The sequence below is a fragment of the Arachis hypogaea genome, chromosome 19 (genome assembly GCF_003086295.3).
Source record: "Arachis hypogaea cultivar Tifrunner chromosome 19, arahy.Tifrunner.gnm2.J5K5, whole genome shotgun sequence".
Lineage (NCBI taxonomy): Eukaryota > Viridiplantae > Streptophyta > Magnoliopsida > Fabales > Fabaceae > Arachis > Arachis hypogaea.
The window spans coordinates 121,044,184-121,051,621 of record NC_092054.1 but is presented as its reverse complement, the minus strand read 5'-3'; positions in this window follow the sequence as shown (position 1 = coordinate 121,051,621).

Genomic DNA, 7,438 nt, shown 5'->3' with positions numbered 1-7,438 from the left:
ATTGTTTATTTTTAAGTGAGAAAAGTTTAAAGGTGTTGTAAAATAAATAAAAGATATATTAAATATAAAATAAAGATGTATAAATAGAAGACTTTAATATTAATATAATTAGCTCAATAATGATTTATATATATATATATAATAATATTATATGTTGTAATGTGTATATATATAAAGATAGAAAGAAGTATTAAAATTAAAGAGAGAGAGAATTGCATTTGCTTTTGTTTTATTATTGGGCATCCAACTCAGCTTCTTATTACAATACTTTCCCTTGGATGCCCATTTAGAATTATTGCCCCATTAAAACCTTACTAAAGGAAAACCCTGTGGGAAAAACCTTAGTGAAGGAAAAAGAGTACAATATCCTTTGTGATGGAGACTGCCTCATTAAAAACCTTGTCAAGAAAAACCCAATGGGAAAAAAACCTGACCAAGGAAAAAAGAGTACAGTCTCCCCCTTTTGCTGACATCATTTAATGTCTCGAAATCAGCGCATTCCAATCTCATGTACTAATCTTTCAAAGGAGGATTTTGGGAGTGACTTTGTAAATAAATCTGCCATATTGTCACTTGAGCGGATTTGTTGGACATCAATTGTCCCTTGAGTGAAGAAGAATTTGGGAGAAATATGTTTTGTTCTATCACCTTTGATGTATCCACCCTTAAGTTGAGCAATGCATGCTGTATTGTCTTCAAACAGGACAGTTGGAGCTATCTTATGATCAATCAGTCCATATGATGATAGAATATATTGAATCAGACTCCTCAGCCAAAAACACTCGCGACTAGCTTCATGAATCGCCAGTATTTCAGCATGATTAGAGGATGTTGCAGCAATCGTCTGTTTCGTGGACCTCCAAGATATAGCTGTACCACCATATGTGAACAGGTATCCTGTTTGAGATCTCCCTTTATGTGGATCAGACAAGTATCCGGCATCTGCATAGCCAACTAGTTGTGACTTGGATCCATAGGGATAAAACAATCCCATATCAACTGTTCCATGAAGATATCGAAAGATTTGCTTGATTCCACTCCAATGTCTTCTGGTTGGAGAGGAACTATACCTCGCTAGTAAATTCACCGCGAATGATATATCAGGTCGTGTATTATTAGCAAGATACATTAGCGCTCCAATGGCACTAAGATATGGTACTTCAGGACCAAGGATATCTTCATTTTCTTCTTTAGGATGGAATTGATCCTTTTCCACATTCAAAGATCTTACGATCATTGGGGTACTCAAGGGATGTGACTTATCCATATAAAATCTCTTCAAGATCTTTTCTGTGTATGTTGTTTGATGAATAAAGATCCCATTTTTTGTATGCTCGATCTGCAGGCAGAGACAAAATTTAGTCTTTCCAAGATCTTTTATCTCAAACTCTTCTTTTAGAGTTTTTATCATTGTTGAAATCTCTTCAGGAGTTCCAATGATATTTAACTCATCAACGTACACAGCAATAATAATGAATCCTGATGCAGTTTTCTTTATGAAAACACATGGACAGATATCATCATTCTTGAATCCGTTTTTGGCTAGATACTCAGTAAGACGATTATACCACATTCGTCCAGATTGTTTCAGACCATATAAAGATCTTTGCAATCTGACTGAGTATAACCCTTGCGAATATTCACTGGATGGTTTAGATATCTTTAGTCCTTCAGGGACTTTCATATAGATATCCCGATCTAATGAGCCGTATAAATAGGCTGTTACCACATCCATTAAATGCATATGCAATTTATAATATGCAGATAAACTGACCAAATAACGCAATGTTATCGCATCCACTACAGAGGAATACGTTTCTTCATAATCTATACCGGGCCTTTGTGAAAAACTTTGTGCCACAAGTCGGGCTTTATAGCGCACAACTTCATTTTTCTTATTTCGTTTTCTCACAAATACCCATCGGTATCCAACAGGTTTTACATCTTCAGGTGTACGGACTACAGGTCCAAAGACTTCACGTTTTGCAAGTGAGTCTAATTCAGCCTTCATGGCTTCTTTTCATTTTGGCCAATCATTCCTTTATCGACATTCTTCGACTGATCTTGGCTCAAGATCCTTACTTTCATGCATGATATTTAATGCCACATTATATGCAAATATTTCATTAACAATTGTCTTATTTCGGTCCTATTTCTCTCTTGTAAAGACATAATTTATCGAGATCTCGTCATTTTCACAATTTTCAGGTACCTAAACGTCTTCTGGCGTTATATCAGAATTTTGGACAACTGCAGGTGTCTCTACTATGTCTTTTTCAACAGGAATCGTATTTACCTCTTTTCTTTTTCGAGGATTTTTATCTTTGGAACCAACAGGCCTGCCACGCTTCTGGCGTGTATTTGCTTCCGTGGTTATTTGTCCTACTGGGACATCAATTCGAATTGGGGCATTTTCTGCCCTGCCACGCTTCTGGCGTGAATTTACTTCAGTGGCTACTTGTCTTACTGGGACATCAATTCGAATTGGAGCATTTTCCGCTGGTATATAAGATTTGGTTATCCTCTTTGTATCAGAAAATGCATCAGGCAATTCATTTGCTATTCTTGCAAATGTATAATCTTTTGAACTTCTAGTTCATATTGCCCTGACCGAGGATCTAAATGCATCAACGATGATGCATTCCAATTAAGTTCCTTTTCAGGAAGCTTATTCTCTCCCCCTAATGTTAGAAATTTTGATTCATCAAAATGACAATCCGCAAACCGGGCTTTAAATACATCTCCCGTTTGTATCTCAAGATACCTCACTATAGAGGGAGAATCATATCCAACATATATCCCCAATTTTCTTTGGGGTCCCATTTTGGTGCGATTAGGTGGTGCAATGAGAACATATATCGCACAGCCAAATATTCTTAAATGGGAAACATTTGGCTGTTGGCCAAAAGCTAATTGCATAGGAGAGAACTGATGGTAACTCGTTGGCCTCAAATGAATAAGTGCTACGACATGTAAAACTGCATGCCCCCAAACCGAGGTTGGGAGATTTGTTCTCATATAAGCAAGGGTCTAGCAATTAATTGGAGGCGCTTAATAAGTGATTCTGCTAACCCATTTTGTGTGTGAACATAAGCTACTTGATGTTCAACACTTATTCCATTAGCCATACAATAAGCATCAAAAGCTTGGGAAGTAAATTCACCAGCATTATCAAAGTGAATTGCTTTGATTGGATTTTCTGGAAATTGTGCTTTTAATCGAATAATTTGAGCCAGTAATCTCGCAAACACCAGGTTACAAGAAGATAATAAGCACACATGTGACCATCTCGAAGATGCGTCTATCAGGACCACAAAATATCTAAAAGATCCACATGGTGGATGAAAAGGTCCACATATATCACCTTGAATTCTTTCTAGGAATTCAGGGGACTCAAATCCAATCTTTACTGATGATGGCCTTAAAATTAACTTCCCTTGAGAACATGTAGCACAACAAAATTCACTAGTTTTAAGAATCTTCTGGTTCTTTAGTGAATGTCCATGAGAATTTTTAATAATTCTCCTCATCATGGTTGTTCCCGGATGACCCAATCTATCATGCCAAGTTATGAATTCATTTGGGCTAGTAAACTTCTGGTTTACAGTGGCATGTGATTCAATTGCACTAATCTTGGTATAATACAACCCAGATGAAAGTGAGGGTAATTTTTCTAATATAACTTTCTTATTTGAATCATGAGTTGTGATACATAAATACTCATGATTTTCCTCATTCATCGTTTCAATATGATATCCATTTCGGCGAATATCTTTGAAACTCAACAAGTTCCTCAGGGACTTGGTAGATAATAGTGCATTATTTATTATAAATTTTGTTCCTCCAGGAAACAAAATTATAGCTCTTCCAGAGCCTTCTATCACATTGTCCGAGCCAATAATAATATTAACATATTCATCTTTTGGCACAAGATGGGTAAAATATATATTACTTTTAAGAATAGTGTGTGAACTCGCACTATCCGCAAGGCAAATATCTTCAGAATATGTCCTTGCCATTTTTCTTCAAAAACAAATGATAATAATAATAAGATGAGTAGAAGTACATGCACAGTAAAATTATTCACATAAATACTTAACAAACACATACATATATCAAACTATTCCATCATTGATCAAATAGTCAATATTTTCTTCAGAATCCTTAAAGAAATTAGATACATCATAATGAGTGGTGGAATTTTCATCATTTGTAACAAACATTGTTTCCTTTTCTTTGTCATCCTTTTTCAAGGATGCTTAATAAATATCAACTAGGTGCCTTGGGGTACGACAGGTACGTGACAATGGCCCTTTCCACCACAACGCAAGCCTTTATCCTCAATTGATTTACTTTGCCCAATATTTCTTTCTTTATCCCACTTCTGGTGAGATCCTTTCTTGTGAACATCATTTCTTTTCCTTCCATAATTTTTCTTGTTATCAAAATCTTGCCATTTACCTCTTCTGGGGTTAATTGCCGCATTTACTTCAGGAAATGGGGTGGCGCCAGCTGGGCGCGCTTCATGATTTTTCAAGAGTAACTCATTGTTGCGTTCAGCAACAAGAAGGCAAGAAATTAACTCAGAATATTTTTTAAACCCTTTTTCTCGATACTGCTGCTGCAGGAGCACGTTCGAGGCATGGAAGGTTGAGAAAATTTTCTCCAACATATCGGGCTTGAGGAAGTATCACCGTCTTTTGATGATTGTATCTTTCTTCAAGACCTTTCCACAGATCTGCAGGATCTTTTAATGTGGGATATTCATTTTTCAATCATACGTCAACATGACGACGAAGAAAAATCATGGCTTTGCCTTTATCCTTTTGGGATGCATTATTTTCAGCCTTAATGGTATTTTCAAGATCCATTAAATCAAGATGGATTTTAACATCTAGTATCCATGATAAATAATTATTTCCAGATATATCAAGAGTATTAAATTCAAGATGAGAGAGCTTCAACATAATAAAAATTTGTTACCTGGAGTCTTCCTAAAATTTCGTTAGAGTTTCGTGCTGATAATGTGTTGTAAAATAAATAAAAGATATATTAAATATAAAATAAAGATGTATAAATAAAAGACTCTAGCATTAATATAATTAGCTCAATAATGATTTATATATATATAATAATATTATATGTTGTAATGTGTATATATATAAAGATAGAAAGAAGTATTAAAAGTAAAGAGAGAGAGAATTGCATTTGCTTTTGTTTTATTATTGCTGTTGTGTGTCTTCAGAGGATGGAACACCTTTTTTCCACAACTCATTTATTGAAGAACAAAATAATTTCTTCATTGAGAAACTGAGCCGCCCATATATTAATGGGCATCCAACTCAGCTTCTTATCACAATAAATAAAAGGTAGGCAGAATTTATTATATTTTGTTAGTATTTTTAATTATTAACCTAATTTTTTTAGTATAGTAATTTATTGACATATTTTTAGTTTATATTTTTAAATATTAATGATAAATTGTTAACAAAAAATATATAATGAATTCTCTTACCCTCTAGTATTTTTTTTAAGTGGATAATATATACTAGTAACAACTAAGATATATATATATATATATATATATATATATATATATATATATATATATATATATATATATATTGTGTGTAAAAAATATTATAAGCTCATTAGAATTTATTATTTTTTATTATTATTTTTAATTGTTAACTTAATTTTTTTAGTATAATAATCTAATAATATATTTTAGTCTAACTTTTATTCAATTTTCTCTAAAATAAATGATAAGTTACTCCTTATGATTGGATAAAACTATTTAGTTTATTATGTAATCATAAAAAAATAAATAAGAAATAGGATAAATTTAAAAAAAATAGAAATAAAAATATTTAATAGTCAACAAACATGTAGCAGTTTTAATTGGTAAGTTTTTTTTTTAGTTAATAGAATAAAGTGTAGCAGTTTTAAATATTCTATTTAAATATATATTTTTTATTTGATAATATATATTTTTTAAATAAATATTATCATAATAAGTTTTTCCACATATCAATCAACATCAAATATTAAACCCAACTATGTAATGAGAAAAGAAAAAGTTAAATGCATAATTTTATGAATATTAATCAAAATGATGAATATTAACATTCAATCTAACTATCTAGTGATTTTTATAATTTTCAAAAAAATTATTCCATAATTAATTAGTTAGATTATCAAAATTTAAATTAAGTTAAGAGTTAAAATTAATCCTAATAAACTAATCAATTTTATATAATAATTATTATACATATTACAATAGATAATTTAACTTTTATTTTAAAAAAAATTAGATAAAATTTACCTACTTTTAAATATTAATAACTAACTAATAACTAAAAATAAAAAAAAGTCTAGAGAGCCAACAATTTTGTTAAATTCTGGCCAGCATGTAACCAGCAAAGAAAAGTGAGTCATTGGATGAAATCTCACATCAATATCACATCATTAAAACCATCATTGATGACTATTTGATGACTATAAATCACAAAAGTTATTGACCCTAGCATTCCTCTTAAAATAATAAATTCCAGCGTTCCTCTCTCTAGATATAGACTTGAAATGAAGTGGTTGTATTATATTTGTTTTAATTGCATATGCAGAAAAATGAAAGAATACAGAAGTAATTGATGGCGCGTCTAATGGCGACAGAAGTGGATCACAGATTCTTGTAGCTTATTTTGCATGCATTCAACCTTTTCTTTTTCTTATTCAACTAGCTTGGGAAAAGCATTTCATCATCATATTATTATTTGATTAACTGCTACTTGAGGCTACAGAACATAAAGAGATCCATGATCCGATACATTTAACCTTTTGTTTATTATTTAATTTGCAGATTAAGGTTACGTATTGCTTGCATTCTGGACATGTTATGTGACGCAATACATTGACATCACCCATGCATCGTACTACTTTCCCTCCATAATAATATATTTTTGTTGTATAACATCTTAATAATTTAAATACTAAACATATTAGTTTATATTTATCAAACTAATAAAAAATTGCTGCTATGTGAACAAGTTTTATTTTTCTTTCAAATCCCAACTAAGCCTCAAATCCAAAACCGTCTTATGTGCCTTTTTTATTCTACCTCCAACATACATGTTGATCTGGACTCATTGCTTTTAATTTCTTCCAATCTCAGATTTAATTTTTGGCTTGCAATTCTCCTTCGATAATATACTTTTAATTTTTCATGAAAAAGAAGAAAGAAGGGAGGAAAAAAACGCCAAGGAAAAGAAATGGAAGGTAAAAGAAAAAAAAAAAAAAAGAGAGGGGGGAGAGGAAGATAAATGTTTTGGTGATTCTTTAAATGTTAAACTGTTCCTAACCATCCTTCTATAGCATATAAGTAGAGTATGTACTAGTGTTTTTTTTTTTTTTTTTTTTTCGTTTGGGATATTAAAATTTT